The following is a 22,453-nucleotide window of genomic DNA, read 5'->3' on the forward strand; positions in this document are numbered from 1 at the left end:
TATTTGATCCGTTAGGGTTATTGGCACCGGTCATTATCACCGCCAAGATACTCCTACAACGCTTGTGGCAATTGAAGCTGGACTGGGACGAGTCGATACCAGCCAGTCTTCACACTGAATGGTGTAATTTTGCCACCGAGTTTAATACGTTAAACATATGCTCGTTCAGTCGAAGAGTATCTCAAGATTCCGTCGAAAGGTTAGAACTCCATGGGTTTTGCGATGCGAGCGAGCGGGCCTATGGAGCCTGTATTTACCTTCGTTCCATTAACAATTCCGGAGACATTAAAACAGAACTATTATGTGCGAAATCGCGCGTCGCACCATTAAAAACAGTTAGTTTGGCTCGTCTGGAATTATGCGGAGCAGTTTTATTAGCATCGTTATACGACACCGTTTCGAAGGCAATAACTCACAATTTCAATAGTATCAACTTTTGGACCGACTCGACAATAGTATTAAATTGGATCAACAAAGAACCTTCCACATTAAAGACGTTCGTTGCGAATCGCGTCGCGGAAGTTCAATTAAAAACGAAAACCGATGCCTGGAAACATGTTAAATCAGAAGATAACCCAGCTGATTTGATCAGCAGAGGACAATCGCCGTCGCAGTTCCTCTCTGAGTCTATTTGGCGTCATGGACCAGCTTGGCTCGCCAGCGACGAATCGGTCTGGCCTGAGTCTAAGTTCGTCATCACGCAAGAAATTCCAGAATCGAGACCATTGGCTTGTTTTGCAACTGTTAATCGTGACGATTCACTTTTAACCCGCTATTCATGCATTAAGAAGCTCCGTAGAATTATTGCCTATTGTTTAAGATTTCGTACATCCAACAAATTTAAAGGTCCTCTTACCGTTGAGGAAATTCGCGACGCCGACGAGCGAATTATTAAAATGGTCCAGTCTTCATCGTTCGCGCAAGAGATAAAGGATCTACAAAACGGGTCAAAACTGCAATCTATTAGTAAATTATTGCCACTACAACTTTTCATCGATGGAAAGGGAATATTACGGGTTGGTGGTCGACTACAGAACGCAGCAATTCCATTCGACGAAAAGCATCCGATACTGCTTCCGAAAAATCATCCCATCACAGTTTTAATTATTCGCAACGCGCATTTGGAAGGACACCATCTAGGCATCAATTCCACGTTATACAATATTCGACAGCGTTACTGGCTCATCGACGGCAAAAACACCGTACGGAAGATTGTCCGTCAGTGCGTCAGGTGTTTCCGTATTAACCCTCCGGTAACGAAATATATTATGGGCAATCTACCTGCTACGCGCATTTCGGAAAGCAGGCCCTTCACTAATTGCGGCATCGATTATTGCGGTCCGTTTTTCATAAAGGAGCGACGCGTGCGAAACCGCTCCCGTATTAAAATCTATGTCGCGGTATTTATTTGTTTCGCAACCAAGGCCGTGCACCTTGAGGTGGTCAGTGACATGACCACGGAAGCTTTTATTGCCGCATTGAAAAAGATTCATCGCGCGAAGAGGAATATGTCGAAATGTCTATTCGGACAACGGGACAAATTTCGTAGGGGCGAATAAAGAGTTACTGGACATACAACGAAAACTTCAAGAGGACGAAAAGGTTCGGCATTTTTTGGTGGATAAGCGAATTTCATGGCATTTCATGCCAGCCTTGTCACCGAACTTTGGGGGTTTATGTGAGGCCGCCGTTAAATCTTTTAAGAATCACCTGAAACGCGTCGTCGGTGAGGAATTGTTTACGTTTGAACAATTCAACACGTTGGTCATCGAGATCGAGGCTATCCTTAACTCTCGTCCTCTCGTTCCATTATCCTCTGACCCCAACGATCCCTCAGCCTTAACCCCTGCCCATTTTCTGATTGGTAATTCTTTAACGAGTTTGCCCGAGGTTGATTTTAGCGAAACACCATCGAATCGTCTATCAAAATGGCAGCACATTCAGAAGGTGAAGCAGGATTTCTGGTCCAGGTGGTATAAAGAGTATATACACCAATTAAACGTGCGCCAAAAGTGGACCAGAGGCTCGCACGAGATCAAGGAGGGATCCCTTGTTGTCATGAAGGACGATCATCTACCACCGCTCCAGTGGCATCTCGGTCGTGTGGAGAAGATTCATCCTGGTCAGGACAACGTCATCAGAGCAGTCACCGTTCGGACTTCCCATGGCAGCTACAGGAGGAACGTGCAGAAGTTGGCTCAGCTTCCGATAGCTGACTCTGAGGAATGCGTCACGGCGTCGTAGCATTTCTCGTTTTATATCGTTTTATTGTATTCTTCATTTATCTTATTTCGTGTTTTTTTATTAGTTATTCAGCGTGATTTAGATTTAGTATTTTTCGATTAGTTAATGTATTTTGATCGGCAAGGCTCTCAAGGGGGGGAGCATGTTCCGAACGTGCTACGGAACACAATACGCGAGGATTTCGTAGGTAGTTTATGATGGGTCCGGGTAACAGTTATTTTTGAAAGACAGATTTTTAGCCATCGACGGCAATTTAGTTTTACATTTTTTCGAACAATGCCTTTAGAATTTCTAAGTTTCATTTAGTCTTCAATAACTACTCCGTCATAAACAGGGTTTTTCCCGAAGGGTCACCGAGGATGGGCCTCGGTTCCGTCCTAGCGGTACTTTTTAGGACAACGTGCGTGTCACCTGGAGGGAAAAACCCCGGCGTTGCCGGCCTTCGAGATCCTCCCGTACTCATCGGTATCTTTTCCCACCCTCTTCCAAAAAAGGCGCGCTCAGGGCGCAAGAGAGGGTGGGCCCAAGTCAAGGGGCATGTTGATTGGAAAATCAACGTTTCTAATGAGAACCAATCAGCATGCCTCCTTGCACTTCCGACGTTTCGAGGAAGTAACGACGGAACGTCTCGTCAGATTTCCAACATCAGTCAACCGAGTCGGACATGAAAATAAACCAGTCGTGTCAATCATATCGGACACATTAATCTCGAGCAAAGTCATCTAAGTCGGACTTAGAAATTTTACGAGTCATTCGATTACGGGCTTAGAAATTTCACGAGTCATTCGCGACGGACTTATCAATTTCACGAGTCCAACGTTTAGGACGTCTTCGAGTCAACCGTTCGGACTCATATTCAATTATTATTCAACGGATTCATTTCTGTTGAATAAACGTGCGCGAGTCAGCACAGTATCTGACAAGATAATAAATAGTGTTAAGTTAAAACGTGTTGATATTAATTCATTGAAATATTAGACGCATTTCGGGACGGAACACTAGGAAACCTTGCGGACAGAGAACTGGACATTCTAGAAAGAGCATTGGAAGACGTGACTTCGCACTTGGGATCGCGTTTTTATAGAATATATTGTATTTTCAAAAGCGGACTTAGCGAACGTATAGGTCATTTTCACCCATGTCTTACAAGTATTATTAAATAGTGTTATAATACATCAGTTTAAAGATTAAAATACGTTGAAAATGAATACATCAATTTTAAAAATACGTTTTTGGTACGAATCGACTAGTGATAGAAAATCATTTTACAAATTACATCGTTTCACGGATTAGTCAGATAGTCATTTATCAATTAACAATTTTGTGTTAAAAAGATTAATGAAAAATCTTGTAAACTACGTTTATAAATGTAGTATATACCAAACGAATGTTTATAAATTTATGACATATATAAATCAATCAATAGATTACATGATTAGTACTTTTCAGCCTTCGACATATCACAAATGCAAGAACATCTCGAATCTAATAATATAACTGCTACTTTGCGATGGTTTTATATCATCAAAGTGTACCAGACTGTACATATATAGATTTTCAAATTAATCATTGTCTTCTACAATTAATAATCGGTGCTCCTTGTTCATGATATTAATGATACAATTATGAATGAATATAACAATGTTGGGATGCAGACAAGTAAAAAAATAGAAATTGAGGAAATGCAGATACAGATATACATATAAAGATTTGAGGAACATATAATGTTGGAGATATGGACATTTGAAAACATAGGTATTGCAAACACAGAAACATAGAAATATAGAAATTTTGGACATAAGAAAATTAGACAAAGTAAAAGTTGTATAATATAGAAATTGGATTACATCTGATTCTTTGTCAATTTGGAAATTATGTTTTGTCGTGATTAACGTGAAGAATAAAATTACATCAAAAATATTCTACAAAATAATTAATAATTCATTTAATAGCTAGTATATCATATTTTTGAAAAATATCTCTCAGATTCCAATGGGCTTCGATGCGGCATGTATATGACAGGCACATAAAAATCATGACATATGCATTCTAGTAGTGAAACATGCCAGTTAGCCATTTTTTGTGAAAAATATTGAAAAACGTGTTGATCCAATTTTTTTCGTGGAAACTTCGTATTGATATAGCATAAATATTGTTATAACATACATTTATGTTATCAATATGTGTGAAACTTTGTTTTAAGATCAATCGTTATTTTATATAGTTAGAATATAATGAAAAGTGTGTGTGGTTTTTTCTTTGAACTTTAAGCTTTTTACTAATATATCGTACGTCATTTTCTTCGTTACTTTTACGTAAATTGTTGTTAACTTTTGAAGCCAACTTCGAACGATTTTTATGTCCTTCTAATACGTTATTAGTAGCATGATTCTAAACGAGTTTTTCCTTATGCATAATTGGCGGTAAGCTCTAGTTTTCGTGATATTAGCGAATAACTATTGTTATTATTATTAGTGGAACACCCCGTGCTATGCACGGGAAAGATAAGAAAGGCAATTACAATGCACTGTACCAAAACACTAACTAAGCTTTGCCGCTTTGACACGCAACTTATGCAGCAAGATGAGTTCACGTTGACGTTGGTGTATTATTCCCATTGCTTGGTACAGTCTCCCTACCGTTCTAACAAACATTTTTTTTATTTTTTAGTTGCAAAGGATTATTTTTTCTATGCATGTTCGGCGGTTTTTCCTAGGTGGGTGGTCCGATCGGAACAAAGCCTTTCGCATCTTGTGGAGTCTAACTCCCCATTGATACCATTATCAAAAATTTTTTCATTTTTTAGTTGCAAAGGATTATTGTTGCAAAAAAAGTTGAAAAACGAATATCCATGTTGTCTTTTATTTAATTATGTTCATGGCATTTACGCAGACAAAAAAAAAGCCCGGAAGAACTGTCTCACAGTATCCTATACAATTCTCTCCATTCCACTAAAAAGCGTGAAATAAAATAATTTTCAGAAAAAAAATACACCGACTTCGAAATGCACTAAAAAGTATAAAATAATTTCTATTTCCTAATGAAGTAATTTCTATTTCTTTGAATCATACAATTACGTCACAGATATGAATTAAACCTATTTACTCGTTAGGTAGTATATTAAATACATTTCAACTTTTTCGGAAGCGGCGCAAAATTAAAAATACCTCAGTAAACGTTACTGCCAATAACCAGTTGATTGCGGTATGGCGTATTGGAAATTAATAAATCCTGAGAAAGAATACGAACCATTATAGATATATCTGGTAATATACGTAAATGTAACGACTGCATCTTCATTTCGCAATGTTTCTGATATAAATGAAATTGAATCGACTTCGTTCGCATGTGGAAGCCAGGGATCTGAGAACCTATAAACGGAGCCCACGACGCGGGAATCACCAAATTTGCGGCAGATGGGCTCTATCTTTATAGCATATGCGGCGATCGAGTCTTTCCGTCGCATACTCTATGAATCTATCCCTTTGCGGACTACCACCGCATATATGCGTTCTGCGTAAATCATCAAATTGGCCGAAGAACTCATATATGCGTTCCGCGAAAACAACTGATAGAGCCGAGAAACGCGTACATGTGTGCATGCACATAAATCTGTGCATGTACATATAATATGTCCAGAATTTGACTTGGAATGCTATGAACGAAAACCGCGTTAAAGCACAAATATGCGCTGGCAATTTTTAATGACTATCGCGGCAGGAGCTCGGTCCCACGGTACGGTTCACTTCGAACCGTCCCGTTCGCAAAGGGCTAGATAGACCATAGTTACATTCTATACGCATTAACACCTACTTCGCGGCGTGCTGTCGAATTATATGTATAGAAAAAAATAGCTATACAAGCTTTGCCTATGTTTGGCTGTCCAAAGGTTGACATGTTCAAGAAAATCTTTTAATTATGCGCCGCCTCCGAAAAGGTTGAAATGTATTTAATATACTACCTAACGAGTAAATAGGTTTAATTCATATCTGTGACGTAATTGTATGATTCAAAGAAATAGAAATTACTTCATTAGGAAATAGAAATTATTTTATACTTTTTAGTGCATTTCGAAGTCGGTGTATTTTTTTTCTGAAAATTATTTTATCTGTATTAAAATTCGTCCCCAATTTAATACATTAAATGCAACGATCGTTCGCAACGAGACAATTTTATCTTCGTAGAAAAATAAATACAACGGCGATGAAACTAATGAAGTTAGTGCTAACAAACATTCAGGAGAAACGGAAACACTCTTGAATTGTGAAGAAAAGGACTGTTGTTGTGACACGTCACAACACATAAACCGTTTATGTATTTAACGAATTAACAGTGTGACAAACCCGTTTATTGTTGTACTACCACTTCCAGCCTTTGAATCGATTGCAAATAACTGACATGTTTATGCTTGCAATTGACAAACGTGAACACAAAGTCTTTCAATCAAAAAAGCTGATGACATTCTTGCAATTTGCAATAGCACTTGATTAGTATTTCATTAAGTTTTGCAAAACCATGCAACACTATTAACTTTGTTCCCGAAAAACAGTGATTTATTTGTCCAAAAAAAATTATTTTCGAATCTTCAATTAGATATTTTTGATGCAGAATGATTCGTTTTATTTTCCAGATAAAACTTCAGCAAAGTTAGCGTACCATAAAGCAGTTAAAATGTTGTAATTTCTAAACAATAATAAAAAGATGTTAATTATTAAAACGATTGTCAGATATATTAAATCTTGGAGGTTTAGAAAAGCGCAAAAATAACATTTGGGTATAATTTAACAATGTTTTAATAAATGGAGCAATCAGTACTAGTACCCACAATCCAATCGAATAAAATTGGATAGATCAAAGACATAAATGACAGAGTCCCATATTAGGAATCAATCATGATTCCCTAAAGGCAATGCAAATGTGATCCGATTAATTGGTCGACTGATTAATTATTACTATTACGATATTGGTTCAGATGTTTGAATACTATATCAAAATTACATTTCCCGTAATATGATTTCAATATAATAATCATTTTAGGCCGAAAAATGTTAGATTCGTACATTATGTATGCTAGTCAGATCTAATTTATTTTCTATTCTGTCCCGCTTTCTACTGAAATAATTATTAACACTGTGCAGTGATTTGACTTTTTATTAGGTCTATGACGCATTTAATCCATTTTTAGATTACAGAGGTTAGACACTACAACTCTGTAAACCTCAAGTGTCCTTTAATGTGCATTCATGATTGTTTAAAATTTTAGATGATTTAATATCATCTTATTGAGGTCTTAGATATTAAAAAATTATTATAACGTATCACATGGATGAAATTACATGTATCCTTTTTAATACATTTTTATCCAATGAAGTCAGATATATTAAAGGTACATTGAAGTCAGGTATGTACATTACAGTAATATATTTTATAACAGTACATTTAAAAAAATACTTTTTGCTTTTTTGAATTGGATTGTTTATAAAAATATGTATAAACAATGACGACAATGAAAATAAAAATTTCAACAGTTCCTGTGTAAATTCAGCAATCAATAGATTCTATTAACTAATAAATGATATTATTAATGTTATTCAAATGTATGATTAGTCTGTATTTAGTTTGTATATTAGTCTATATACATATGTAGTTAATATGCGCAATGAATATTACGAACATATTTATCGTACAAATAATTCATATTACGTTACACATGTTAATACATCAAGAGTTTTATACATATCAAATATTCATTAGATACATATTTCAGCGATACTAATATGTTAGATAAAAAGTCTTTGTGATAATTAGCGATCCGTATTCTTCGAAAGTTCTGGGTTAAGTGCCTTGCTGTCCCTCAAGGTCCGCTTAACGAAGGATGCAATATCCTCCCCACTCTGTGACCAGATCCTACTAGAATACCCTAATCTCTGTGCACGTGCCACGCAGCACCATGACGTCGGGTCATCGGCCACGAGACACGACACCTTCGGTGATCCTCAAAGAAGAAGGCATCGACTTCTAACCATAACATTCGCGACTCTTAGAATTCGTCGCGGTCCTTAGCTATCGGTTACCACCGATCCTTAGCTCGATGACGGACATGAGTTTATATTATCGTCATCCCAAGACCCCTAAGAACCGGGTCAAAATCCGGGATACGATGACCCTGACACGTGTGCCACCTTTGCACACGGCTTGACGCTAACAAATAGTTACAGATATTAGTTCACATTTATTAATTTCTATTGTTGGGAAATTCCCAACTACACCCCAATAAAGCAGGGGACAAGCGACACATGGCCATCTTGACCCTGACCGCCCGGCAACGAAGCCTGGCGCGGTAACATCCGGGTCATAAAACAACCCTGAAGCCCAAGTTTCGCGGGGGCTGGGACACCTCGCGGAACGAGAAGAGGCCATTCTGGAAAGAGCGCTCGGAGTCGTCGTTTCTTCCCTGACAATCTTCCATAGAATAAAACGTATTTTTATAAACGGACTTAGCCCCCATCGTCTCAATTATTCACGCGTTTTACACTATAGTAATGATAAATTTGATGATATTGTTACTTCTGGTGCCATAAATAAATTTTAATACAAACATTTGAAGGAACTTTTAAATGTATTATTTTTCAATAATAGAATATATACTATTCATCTTCAAAACATTTAAACTTTAGACTTTCTAGTATATTTGAAAATTATTAAGCAGATAAGTTATTACTTTCATAATACTTAATTGTGTCAAGTCTCAAATCGTAAAGCATAGTTTAGAACTTTTCAATTGTAAATTCGTTTTTAAATATTTTCTATGTTCCAGATATTACCTTTTTATATGGTATATGATTTATCATTTGGGTCATAATAAATTAATTATTACTTTTAATTATTCTGTTCGTTATTTAACTGAGTTTCGATGTAAAGACTTCTTATTAGACGTTAAAACAGTTCCGAGGAAAACTCAGTTGTTCGCGCTCGTACTCCGGCGACTGGCTCGAAGCTTTCGCTCCCGCTTCTCGGCGCGTATAATCCCGGCGCTCTGATTGGTCCGTGTTTTTCATTAATAACTCAAAAACGACGCTTCAAACCCTATTTTTGCAAAGGGAAATCTTGCTTAGAATCACGTCAGCTATCCCCCATTTCAGGGACCTACACGAGTTGTGAGACACCCTATATGTACACTATAAAGACGCTTCAACATCTATAAAATTTGAAAATTGTAATGACAAAAAAATTCAGATAAGTATAAATTTTCATTTTTATTTCATGACTTTATTTTCTAAAGTATTCGTTGTGATACTCTACACATTAATTTACAATAAGTTGAATTCATTAGCAACTTGAACGGATAAATAAAATACAAGGGATTAAATTTCACATCCTTTGACCTCCCGAAGAAATGCATTTAAACACAAATTACAGATAATAGTATATTAAATATTCACTTCAATGGTCACGAATATATTATGAATCGAAACCGTAAAAGCTTTTGTTGAATGTTCGTTTGATCAAGCAATACTGTAAGAGCTATACATTTTAAATGAACTTATATTTGCCAAATTTTTAATCTTAAAGAAATAGTTATTTTTAAGTTTTACTGAAGAAGATACAAGTTTTAGCAATCGATTGACTTTACGACCGCATTGTATCGTTTGAATCAGCTATACGTGTCCATGAAGATATGTAGAGTCTTAAAAATTCATACGAATAAACGATATCGAAAAACGTGCGAAGTGCTTAAAATCCTCTTCTATTGCAGACACGTATCCATTTTGCAGGTCATAAATACTTGTACCTATGGTGTTATTGGTCGTTATTTCTAATATACGTCGCATTTATACATGACGATGTATGGTGGCAGAACCATTGGGACTCTTTTCTGCTGATATTCGTTGAAAATATTTTTTGATACTGTTCGAAATACTGAATTCACGTTAGGGAATTGTGAGTAATTCTATGGGGTTAGATTTTTCAAACGAATCATACACGTTTACGCACTGATCGTTTCCTCAGAAATAAAAATTGACAACACATTATTTAATCACTGGTAATCGATAATCATATTAATTCTAATTCAATAATTTTAGAAGAAAATTTAAACTCATATTTTTCCTGAGAATTATTTAAAAGAAAACAAAAATATTAATTATTGAGTATGAAAAAGTAAAATATTTGTTGGTAACGCTTTTTATAACAATTTTTCAACCTTTACTGACGATATGAAAATTGTCCTTTTAGAAAAGAAATAATATATTATTTTTTTCACACCCACAAACAGTTGTACTTCGTTATAAGAAATTCATTTAAATAACAATTCTTATTATCTTAATATTAAGTTGCAAGATAAAACGGTTTATTAATTTGAGAAAATTAATGGGATTTTCTTCCCATCAGCAATCTTGATCAAAATATAGAAAATGACCAGCTAGGAATTTTTCACTTCATCGTGAAGTAATTAATATTATACTTCCGTATTTTTTGAACTCCTACATTATAAAAGTTTGATGAAAAAAACTTCCTTCCATTCAAAATCCATCTTTAAAATTTCAATTAAGAAACGAAAGTTATAATACTTAGTAGACTTATGTAGGAGTAAAATAGCGCATATTGATTAAGTTTTTAATTCATCATTAGTTTCATAAAGAAGCTTTCCGTCGTTCCTGCATCAATCGTGTGTACGTTATGCAAAGTAAAGGGGAGCCCGAAGTTTTTCTTCCCTAAAGTTTCTACTAAAAATGTTATCTTTTGTCTTGAAGAAAAAACAAACTCATTATCATAATCTGCTATTTACAAATTTCCATAGAAACGAACCTACACTTTTTTGTTTCATGCAAATGTTTCAAATTTCGATAAAAATTTCGAGACGTCCATCATCTGCACAAAACATCAACGAGGAAACATATTGCACTACGTTTGAGAAAATGTAGAAATACAAATTTTTCGCATCAGTTAATATGAAAACATAATGCAAAAGTTTATATTCTAAATTTTATTAAACATCTCGGAACATTACTTATTGCTTACTTAAAGAAGTACATATTTTCAAAATGCTGAGGAAATTTTGAATAATTAAGAAGATGTAAAGAAAATACAGCAATTATTGCAAACATTCCTGGTATCTTAAATTTAGGTAATAAATATGTTACATAGCAAAAACATTACTTTCAAAATTCTGTGAGGAAATAAAGTAGTGAATGTGAGAAAATGCGAAGGAAACGCAAAAAAAATTATTACAAAATGTGAAATTATTAATTTTATTTAACATTTATTAATATTGTAAAGTTCACAGATTTTAAATTTCAATAAATACATCGAGACGTTATGTATCATCAGGCTAAAAAATTATTTATTACGAAATTTATTGGTGTAAGAGCATAAAAAACAGTGTAAAATCCTCAGAATCCATAGTGTTAGCGTTGCAAATAAAATGGTTTATGTCCGCTGTGTGTCATCTACGCTTGTTACATGAAACTTGGTCTGGCTTTAACGATCGCAAACCCTCGTACTCGTTATCGGTCGTTAGTTCTGCTCTGAATTACGTTCGTATTGCACCTGCGAATCGCCAGTAAGATCGACACGGTTTCCATCTTCGAGAAAACTAGTTCCTAGTCTTTGCTTTTCTTATGAAGCTGCTTCTTGATTTCTTACATTGAATCCTTGAATGGTCAACTGAAAACAGTGAGGAGGTAGACCGTCGTTAGGTTACTTTTGACCCAATAACTGAATTTTCATTACGCGTACTTTATACACTTGTATGTACTCTGTTAATACAAAATTCTCTTTAATAATGTTTGTAATATAATACAAAAAGAAAAAGAATATATGAGACATGTACATATTTTAAAAATGTATTTTGTACTTAATGCAGGCTTGCAAATTCAATTTTATGTAACCCATAACGGTCACACTGCGGTATGAAACGACCCCAGCTAATTTAGTTTCAATTTTAGCCACCTTATGTCCATCAAATCCTGAATGAATACTTTCTTTGAAACCGCAGTAGTTTTATTATTTATTTTCTCAAACTGGTATGTCTTAAGACTGTTTAGTTAAAATTTTAGCTCTTTATATTAAAATTCATAAAAAGTTTTGAATTTTTCTGTGGAAATCATCATTGTTTTTAATTTTTTCACGTTTTTGAATTCGTTTTCATATACAAGGTTTACATTTACTGACATCAATTGTGACATATGTTAATACAATTTTCAATGATTATTTATAATTTTTTCGAGTTAAAATAATCAGTAATATCTTTGTAAAAAGCATTTTTAGCGGCTGGGGTCTCAAACGACCCATTGTGGCAGGTATGTTATTTTGATGAAGTATGACTGTTAAAGGTTGATTAGTAATCTTGTTTTTATTTAGTCCATGCCTCAATGACCTATTATATGAAACATTATTAACAGTAGTTATTTCACTAATTCTCAATCTAACAATAATCAGTTGCAATTATAAATATATTGTATATGTACAAATATGAAACGAAGCACTCACCTTAACATTAGTTTTTAACGTCAAGCTTAAAATAACTTTAAATCGTCTGAAATTATTTGAATACCTTTAACTTCGTAAGTTTATTGAATTTTTAATATACCCATAAAACTTCCATAAAAAACGCAAACTATTAAACAACTATTAATCCTCTAGACTTATTTGCGAATGAGATTTGTGACGCATTTTTTTATATTACGGTACACAATGTAAATCGAATTCATTAATCAATTTAACACAATTACAATTGTCGCTAAACAAAAATTAACAAGTTTTTAAATGAAATGAAATTTAAAAATGTTATAATACGTGCAGAGAAAAATTAAACGCGATGCATGTTTAAAATTTATCGGTTTAAAACGCCATTAGGTGTTAACAGCTGTCTTACAAATTCTGACTAATCTTCGAATACGTAATACATTTACAACTTTTTATACTTTAAATTATTTATTTATTCGTTTAACGAAACCTTTGAATTATAAATTTATTTAATTAACAATAAGTACTGGACCACATTGATGATAACAAGATGGAACGGAATTTTTGCTTGAAAGGGTAGTGAGAATATCACTGTAGAAAATGTCAATGTAACCATCGTAATCGTTTAAGAGTAACTTGGTAATAGGATCCAAATTCTCAAGTTTAGAGGAAAATCCTGGATGAAAGTTTTGTAACACTCCTAAAAGGATCACTTATATTGAATTTATTTAAAAGAAGGCTGCAGTTTATAATACCATCCGAAGCTCGTTATTCAAAATGACGTCCGATAGAATTTTCTTCGTTTATATATGTCTGAAACCAAATAATTAAAATAACTTTAAAGATATTTATGTTTCTAAATTATAACATGCAATTAAAACGCAATATTGGTTACGTTGTTTACTTATTACAGGATACGATGGTCAGTGTAATACGCAGTGAAAAGAAGGAAGAAAATCTTTTTACAGTAGAAATTTGATACATTATCTTCAAATCGATAGACTCGGCATTTAAAAATTGTATTATACAATTTTACTACAATTTTTGTATTATATTATAGCTTAATTGAATAAATATAATAAATAATTAAAAAATTAAATGTACGTTGTACATTAGGACAAAAACTTTAAAAATTTAAATATCATTGAATTATATATTTAAATACATTTAATAAGTAATTACAAATTCAAGAGTATATTGTAATTTTAAGGTATAGTAATAGAATATAAAATTATTGAATATTAATATATTCAGTTGGTTTTAAATAAGCCGGTATTAACATATTAATATACACTAATTTTGTATTTATATTTTCTAGCATTTAAGGTTTACAGAATCGAAACAATTCACCTCTGATTACTCAACAACACTTTTGCTTCGCTGTAAGTAGTACTTTTGCTTCGCTGTAAGTAGTAGTTTCCTTATTTTAAGGTGAATGACTTACTGCTCAAATGAGTTTCGGTATTTCACATTTGAATGGGAATTTTGTTTATAATAACATATCTGCTTATTTTAAACGTTTAAAATAATCAAAATGTGATACTAAAATATATTAGCTTTACAGATGTTATTTCTACAATTCAATACTGATATTACACAAAAATATTATTTTACACTACTCAAAGATTAAATGTTCTCCAATTTCGTTATAATTCAACGTTCTAAATCGTTTCGTAATGACTTAAGCAAATGAAGAAGTTTTATTAAAGTTCTGGTTAATTAACGTTATATAATTTTTTAGATAGTAAAGTTGTTTTATATTTATTTAATAATAGAAAATTCAAATATATCTTATTTCTTATTAATTTTATTTAAATATTGCAATTAAGCATTGTGTTTCTTCACCAGTACATGATAACATAATACTTCATAACTTTTGAAGAATGATTTATCATTCTTCAAAATGACGAGAAAAAAAAAGAGAAAATGTTATACACGAAAAAATATTTGTGTTGCAGAAAAACTATAAAACAAGCACATCATTACAACTTGCCAGTGTAAAGTTTCACGCACATTATATTTCATTCAAGAAAAAATGCATATTGTAATTAATTAAATGAATTTATTATAAATAAAATATTTGTATTCCATAAAACATTATCATATGATTTTTTTTAAATTAAATGTTGGAAGTAATTAAAGTGACACATATTTATTACTTGGGACAGTAATAATTAATTACTTTAATACCATGAATATTGTTTAATTATTGGTCCATATCAACAATTTCAAATTCTAATTAATTTAATTATTTTATTTAATTCGAAACTTTGCCTTTCGAATTTCCTTCTTTCGAGAAGGTAGATTTTTATTATTTTATCTAAAAGTAGGTACTTTATCTTTTTGGATAAACATATTTAATTATAATTTTGCATTGTTTACATGTAAATGAAATTTTAATTATCTTAACTGCTTTCTTAACCGTTTGACCACTGGAGCACTTGCTTCGTTCAGTTCATTGTACAAATAAAATTCCACGAAACCATGATTCGATCACGAAGATTTTATTTCCGAGTATCAAAACCGACCCGTAACGCACCGTTGTGTGAGAACAGACGCGGGTTAATTTAAGACGATTGAAACATCCGCGGAATCCTCAAGTGAAACACTCGGACTGCCGATTTGTCGGTTCATGTTCTTGTCTTCTACGCGTCACGAGTTCGAACGTTCGTATAACCGATCATTGCTGACTGAACGAAGTCCGCGTTGTAGGTTAAGAATAGAACCGATTGGTTGTGTTGCTCGCAAAGCGATTTCGATTTGAATTTTCGTCATTCAGACTCCGACCATTACGGGCGAAATAGGGAGCTTCGAAGGAATCCAGAGCATGATGGATTATTAAAGCTCTTTGCTTCGGATGTCGATTTCACATCAGCATTAAACGAATTTAGAAGGCAACTCACCACATTTTCTATGTTTGCTAAAACAAATAATTAGACTGCAGATATTATAATTGTACAATAACCAAATTCGGGTAGCATAAACTCTGTTTTCCATACATAGCGTTAGTTGAATAGAATAGGTGCACAGTCGAGTGTACTCCACACATGAGACTTTGCTTATGAAATTCCATACGTAGAAGTTTGAGAAACGTTTTAGTACTTTTTGTTCCGAAATTACCAAAATTCAAGTTTACAAAATTCCATCATTCCAAACTACTAATCTCTCGAAATTTCTAATTTTTAACCGACTTCGAAAAAGGAGGAGGTTACTCAATTCGATCAGTATATATTTTTTTTTTTTTTAAATTCATTATTAGATTTTAAAGTATTAAAATTTCAAGATATCAGAGTTCTCAAAGTTCCACATTACCAAACCTTGAAATTTTCTAATGTCCGAGTCACTAGATTCCTAAACTTTGAAATTTGAAATGATCAACTTTCAAAATGCCTCAGTTACCGAGTCTTCAAATCTAAAAATTTTTAATTATCAAATTTCCAAATATCTAAGTTACCGAGTTTTCAAATTTCTATATCACTTAATTACCAAATTATAAAATTTTTGAGTTGCCAAACTTTTAAATTTGCAAATTTTTGAATACCTAAACTTTCCAACACAAAATTTTCAATTTTCCAAAGGCCTAAATCCTTAAATTTAAAGGAAATTTCCAAATCCTCAAATTCTGGCATTTAAGGAGGATAAAATTAGTGTTCGGGAAATTGCCCGTAGGCTAGGGCACTGACATAAAGTGTTCCGTGGAGTTGCAAATATATAGTTCAAACAAGCAATACAGTCTATTCATTTTTTCAAATAATGTTTGTAATTGTTGTTTTGATCATTGTATATAGAAATTGATTTTCGACATTCTGAACTGGCTTAGACCATCTCTGAATCTCTGTCCCGTGTCTTCACCAAACCTCCTGTGATACTTTCCGCGAAGTCAGAGATGAGACCTATCAAGGGGTCCTCTCATTAAGCATACTTCAAGGACGTGGGTTCCCAATGTATCGGGCTTGAACCATATACCAGTTACCACGTGCACCACAGCAGCAGGATTTATGGCGGGCATACAATGTAAGTGTCTACGGTTGTTCAAAACTAACCTGTCATATCTTTTCAAAGATCAAACAACCACTTTGATTGGTTACCTTTGATAACATTCATACTAGACCAACTTCCGGAAGCTCAATTGCTAATCAGATTGGACAGGACAGAGAGATGAATCGGTTTACAAGAAACCGATAAGAGAACAAGTTCAGTTCAGACAATTGTACATGTAAATATTACTTCAATCTATAACGAAAAGACATATTCAGAGTTTAAATTTTCGAGTTGACGATCACATATAGTCGATTAGCTTTCGTTACGGAGCAGCGTTTTCGTACAATCAAATTCTAACAACATCTTTCTTACCAAGTAATATTTCGTTTCAAAAAGAGCATTGATAACATATTGAATCATCCTTATTACCGTAAAAGGAGTAAGGAAACGCGAAAAGTGCGGGAGTTAATCCAAAGATTGACGATCAAACATCGCGTAATTGAACATAAAGTCATTTTGATTTTCTTAAATAATTCCGTTAATTACGGCAATAATAAAAAGGGTGGTCCAAAGAAAAAATTGAGTTCCCGTATCGAACGTGCAATTGTAAAAGCAGCCAGTAACACCCAAAACAGCTGTAACCAAATTAAAAAGGAACTCAGCTTAAATATTTCACGGTGGACAGTTCGTCGAATTTTGAAAAGTAAACTTAACATAGTAAGGCAGAAATTAAAATCTACACCAAAACTTGTACCACGGCATAATGTTGCGAAGCTTGAATACGTTTGAGCGAACATGCATCACGACTGGAAAAGCGTAAGGTAACCTTAGATGTCAAAATTTTTTTACACTAATTTACTTAAACTTCTATTATTGATAACAAGGTTATTTATGGCATGTTACAATTGGCTTCTCCATCGAAAAAGGTGGGTAGTGATGACACCACAATTTTATCGCAACAACTTGTTACCTTTTATAAACAAACATAATGTAATGAATTGAACTTTCAAACAGGACAACGTGGCTGTACACGCCAGTCGAAAAACAGTATTATGGTTGGAAAAGAACAAAATTAATATTGTTAAATGGCCAGCGTGTTCACCAGACCAAAATCACATGGAAAATATTTGGGCCATTATTGTCCAAAAAGTTTATGTCGAAAATCGGCAGTATGAAAATATTTTAATACAAAAAAACGCAATTGTACTAACAAGTAAACCTACCGAAGTGTCACTCTCCGATTTATCTGAAATTTGGATATGTTATAGTTCATGGAAAATTAAGGGACACGTATTTTTTTTATCTGCGGTAAAACATATTTAGGGTATGGAACAACCCCCCAAAGTGTAATATGGAAAGGGTAAAATGGAAAAATTTCGATATCTTTGAGATCAATGAAGTAATTTTAATGATTTTTAGTCTGAAAGTATCTTTCGACAGAAGACAAAAATTGGCCTAGGTATGTTGGAAGGGGAGTGAAAATTAGAGGGTGAAGTACCCCTAAAGTCACCAATTTCTTGGTGCAAAAAAATCAGTTTTGATTTGATCGAAAAGAATCTAGTAAAACTTCAAGAGGAAAGTTAATTAGGAAACACGTATTTTCTTTTTTTTTTTACATAAATATTTGGGGTGTAAACAACTCCTAAATTACCGCGCTCGTGTGGCACTACGCATGAAACACCTTCTAAAACTATATTTTTTAATTGTTGGTCTTTCAAAATACAATTTCTGACATTTATTATTTAGTTATGCCAAGTGAATTAAGCGTGTTCAAAATATATATTATTTATAACAAAATTGCTTACACAATGTAGCTTAAAAATAAAATTTAAAAAATCTGATGATAGCATTAAATGTATGCGAAAAATTTCTACATAAACTTTAATCACATATTTTATTAATTTTTTTGTTTCACCTAACAATAAATGTCAGAAATTGCATTTTGAAAATCGCGTATCGAGTTACAGTCTATTTAAGTAGGTTTTCGAGTTTTCGTCCGCCATAATGGATCCGTCATATTGAATTTCGATTTCAGATTTCCATTCAGTAACGTAAAAAGCCGATATATTAAAAAAATCTAACAGATAAAAGATACAGTTTTACAAGGTGTTTCATGCGTAGTGCCAAACGAGCGCGGAAATTTAATTGTTGTTTACACCCCAAATATTTATGTAAAAAAAAAAAATACCTGCTGTAGACATAATGTTAGATTTTAGGATGTTTTATAATATTGAAGGTTTGACATAGCAGTAATAAAGGACCAAGGAACCGTTACTTGTCCGTTTTAACATTTGGTAGACACATTGAGCCCAGGGTTGGCGTAGTTGTATTTCTTTTTTTCGGTACATGTAATTTGAAAAGTCGAGGCGATCCTTGGGTTTATTACTGCTACGGTAATTTGTAAATCGAGGGACGGATGGGTCACCGGTCAATGATTTTGGGCCGGATGACCGCTGCAGGGGAAAGTGGGAATTTCCAATTTTGTAGAACGTCACACTTTCCCCACCCCGTATTTCCTCCCTTCTTGGAGTCTTGAGGAAATGATAAAACACCGTGTACAAGGGGATGCGAGAGAGTCTTCATTGAGAATTGTGATTGGAAACATTAAACCTCTTCCGTGTGTTGTTATTTTAAATTGTGGTCGGCCATTGATTTATTTTTCCCACCTCTTAACCCGGAATAGTCTACACTGTTCTCTAATTAACTTTCCTCTTGAAGTTTTACTAGATTCTTTTCGATCAGATCAAAACTGATTTTTTTACACCAAGAAATTGGTCACTTTAGGGGTACTTCACCCCCTAATTTTCACTCCCCTTCCAACATACCTAGGCTAATTTTTGTCTTCTGTCGAAAGATACTTTCATACCAAAATTCATTAAAATTACTTCATTGATCTCAAAGATATCGCAATTTTTCCATTTTACACTTTGGGGGGTTGTTCTATACCCTAAATATGTTTTACCGCAGATAAAAAAAAATACGTGTCTCCTAATTTTCCATGAATTATAACATATCCAAATTTCAGAAAAGTCGGAGAGTAACATTTCGGTAGGTTTACTTGTAAGAGCATGTAGTGAAATTAGTCAACAAATTTCTCAGAAACTCATCAAGAGCATGCCAGATAGAATTTTCCACTTATAACAAAACAAGGAGGCCCTACAAGTTATTAAAATCATATTTATATGTATATATTTGACATTTATTCATATGGTGCTATAGTTATGCAACGATGAAAAATCAATTTTTATATTATATTTTCTTATATACTAAAATAATATAAACAAATTTTTACTGAAGTTTATTGTTCACTATACCCTTCACTTTCATATGGATAATTTTTATTTATTGTTATTCCAAAGTCAGAATCTTTTTGTAGTCCCTTACATACATATAACCCTTATTCTCATACACTAAAAACTGTGATTAAAAATTGAAAATCTAAAAAATTTTACAAAACATTATGAAAGGCAAAATAAAATGTCAACCTGGATATTTATCTCTGTTCATATTTTTAATTTATTCCATTATTATTTCAAATAAATAACAAGTTATTTCAAAATTTAATACGTGGATACATAATGCCTGACAATATAACGAGGTTGTAATGCAAAGTTAGCGCCTCCTAAAAAATACCCTAGTTATAATGACAGATCAAAGAGTTATACAGGGTGTTCGGCTACTGGTGGGCATAATTTTAGGGGGTCGTAGCTGGGGTGATTCTGAACAACTTTTTCCTTTACCAAAATGCTGGTTAAAGCTTAGTTTTTGAATTATTAATGAAAAACACTGACCATTCAGAGCGCGAGAATAGCGCGCGCTCAGATGCAAGAGCGACGGGTGCAAGCGTGACGGTTGACCCTGGTCGTGAACAAACAAATCGCGCGATATCGGTAACATAGTTACCATCATCGGTAATACGTCAGTCGGTAAGTAGTTATAAAATTCACAACTATTAATAAGTATAAATTTATTAACGAAACTAATTATATGGATTAAGCGAAAATAAAGGTAAAGATCAAGCGCAGTTTTTTTAGATAATTAAAAAAAATGATTATTTGTTTAACGACATAAAATTAAAGAATACTCGGACGCTTATCTCTAGAGTGAATTTACGATGCGAGAATTCTTCATTAATTTTGAAGTATATCGTCGTATGACAAGATACCTATTTACTCGCTAAAATCCACAAGAGTATATCGATACCCGCTCTATGGGATTGTCAAGTAAAAAGGGTGACTGTCATATTTGATGTTTTCCGTAACCCATTAAACGGTAACCCAAGAAATCGTTCTCAAGGAATTTTAAGTCCAATCGCATTTAATTTTCATGAATATAAATCTACTGCGACACAGATTACCACCAAGTTCACATTACAATCCTCCAGATTCTTTTTATAAGAATAAATATGAGATACAATCGGTCAAGGTACTTCCTTCTTTTATAATTTTTTGTTCTATATAAATTAACAAAGAACTTCTTCAGTAAATTTTGGGAGAGACCGAAATTTTCAAGAAATTTCGCCAGAATAAATTAAAAAGAAGAGGCATAAAAATATTCTACATTTTAATGGTAAATGTGTTTCATGTGCGAATAAAGATACGAGAATAATGTAATTCTGCTTTAAATTCCTCAAACTATGTTGTTGACGTTTATCTTTATTAGCTGTCCATCACACGATAAGGTGCTTTAAGAAAATCCGGTGCATGAGAAATTACAAAAATTGATCGTCGTTCAAACATTACAGATTATATAAAAAAATGAAAATATTTTGTAAAATTCCACTAAGAAATTTTATTTTATATGTTTATAAATATGTTTATAAATATCGTGTACTGAAACACATTTATAAACATATTCATATTTATTATACATACTGTATGTATGTAGTACTATCTATAAGTTTCAAATTATTTGTATACATTGCCACATTATCGACATTCTTTATCTACAAAAGAATGAACAAAAGAAACATGTGTACCACAGTTCTCATTTCTCGTCTTATTGTATAAAAATAGTAAAATATAACAATAATAATACAAGGAATATAAATATAAAAATAATAGAAAAAAATGATTCTTTGTTTCTATTTATTATTAAGTGATTACGAAAAACATCATATTTTACACTGAAATTTATCATTTTATTTGAGTTAGTAAAAGATGAGGCCTCATAACATTTTTCCAACTATTTAAATTATTAATTGCCAACTATTTTAAATTGTTAATCTGGAAAAAATACAGTACAAAAATGTTGTTCAAACGCGTAAAATTAAACAAATCAAGTTATTTCAGTACTGATGTACATTACTTTCGTTTTCATTTACTACTTGCTTCAAATATTTCAGATATTTTAACAAAAAAAATTTGTATAAGTCAACTTCAATGAAATTTAAATTATAATAGTAAAAGAACGTGCTTGATAGACTATTATCAACAACAAGATTGTGAAATGTGGAAAAAAATACTCATAATATTTTATAACTTTCATATGCAAATTTCGTTTATTATATGTACCTATATTATCGAACACATTTTACACTTACCTATAAATTAAATGTATTTAAAAATAAACTAGCGCAAAACAAACTATTTACTACATACAATCAAATATACAATACACAAATGATGTAAATGCAAAATTTAGGAATAGAATAATCAAATCTGATAAAATAATTTAGTTTCTTATTTTTAATTGCAGAAGTTATTTTAAGTTTTTGTTAAAAATTACGCTGACTTTAATCTAAATAGAAAACTATTATAGA

The 22,453-nt window shown here is 32.9% G+C and overlaps 1 protein-coding gene and 1 long non-coding RNA gene across 5 annotated transcripts in view; both read right to left on the bottom strand.

Moving 5' to 3' along the window:
• Positions 1–22,453, bottom strand: part of LOC100877819 (uncharacterized) — a 688,459-nt gene that overhangs the window by 520,863 nt on the left and 145,143 nt on the right. The gene's annotated exons all lie outside the window — the stretch shown is intronic.
• The window catches only part of LOC143264825 (uncharacterized), a 172,024-nt gene that overhangs the window by 142,985 nt on the left and 6,586 nt on the right, over positions 1–22,453 (bottom strand). The window contains exons 2-3 of one of the 3 annotated variants that reach the window (XR_013038783.1): positions 12,736–13,524; positions 11,482–11,910 (exon numbers count right to left, since the gene is read on the bottom strand). The exons of 1 other annotated variant lie outside the window; for it this stretch is intronic. This is a non-coding gene — a long non-coding RNA (uncharacterized LOC143264825). Of the gene's footprint in view, positions 1–11,481; positions 11,911–12,735; positions 13,525–22,453 lie in introns of those variants that run through there. One more of the 3 variants, XR_013038782.1, reaches the window with a different exon arrangement.

The sequence above is a fragment of the Megachile rotundata genome, chromosome 7, assembly GCF_050947335.1.
Source record: "Megachile rotundata isolate GNS110a chromosome 7, iyMegRotu1, whole genome shotgun sequence".
In the NCBI taxonomy this organism is placed as follows: domain Eukaryota; kingdom Metazoa; phylum Arthropoda; class Insecta; order Hymenoptera; family Megachilidae; genus Megachile; species Megachile rotundata.